The sequence below is a fragment of the Myripristis murdjan genome, chromosome 11 (assembly GCF_902150065.1).
Source record: "Myripristis murdjan chromosome 11, fMyrMur1.1, whole genome shotgun sequence".
Lineage (NCBI taxonomy): Eukaryota > Metazoa > Chordata > Actinopteri > Holocentriformes > Holocentridae > Myripristis > Myripristis murdjan.
The window spans coordinates 14,612,009-14,613,143 of NC_043990.1; positions in this window are offsets into that span (position 1 = coordinate 14,612,009).

Below are 1,135 nucleotides of genomic sequence, written 5' to 3' on the forward strand. Positions count from 1 at the left end.
TTTTTTTTTTGATAGTAACAGTAGCAATAGAAAAGACAGAAAGGGGAGAAAGGGGGATGACATGCAGCACACAATTTGGGCTGGAATCAAACCTGGCCCACTGCTATAAGACACGGCCTTGATAGGTGATAGGTGCTCCGCCAGGTGAGCCAAGGAACCGAGGATGACTTTCTAATGGAGCAGAGCCTTCCTCCACGCAGCGCTGCCCTGCTGCTCAGGTGTTCAGGGTCACAGAGGTCGACCAGCAGCTCCACTGAAAAAAGAGGAAACACCCAGCTCTGTCTACTCAGCAGTTGGCTACGTCTTCATGTTTTGGATACTGATATGTAAAGCTACACTTCCCCAGCTTTTGTCAGGGAACAAACCTCTGCTGGAACTGCACTTCTTATCAAACAGCGCCCTCCTCTGATCAGCTGTGGCAAGTGCCTAACAGGGATGGCATTGGTTCAGTCAGAGCAGAGTTGGATGGGAATGAGTACAGCCCATAAGCTCTGCCAAGGCTATGCCAGATATACCAGTTCCACATATCAGAGCTTCACCAAAAGTTGTTTCACATCAGGAGATGCACATATTTAAATGAGTGCACCTGAACCGGGACATGAGATGTGCCTGTTTAATTTCTAGCCTCTGCCTTTTAAAACTGTAAAAGAGCTTGCCAGTGCCCCCGTACTGTTACTGTCTGACAGTGTCATGAGAGTCCATTCGTTTCTTAATTTCAGTGAATCTTAACTGAGACCGAGATCACTTTTTTTTTTAGAGACCCGAGTGCAAGACATAGGCCTAATAAAAACCCTGCACAGCAAATTATCCATTCACATAAATACATCAAGCAGTACATAACATGAAAAAAGCTAAACTGAATTCATCACTAAGAATCAATATTTTAAGACCATGAGGGGCAATAAGGAACCCTAGGTAATTAAAAGCTGTATTCATCGGCTAATTGCACATTTTTTCTTTTTTTTTTTATTTCTTTTTTCATTATTTGGATATCATATGTTTTCAATGCCAAAATGTTTTTAATGTTTTTGATTTTGGAAGAGAATGTACTTCCTGAACTTACCAAATAGAGAGTGAACTGAACCGTGTTCTGGTTGTAAATAAAGGCAAACTCACAACTTCCTTTAAAAAGTGT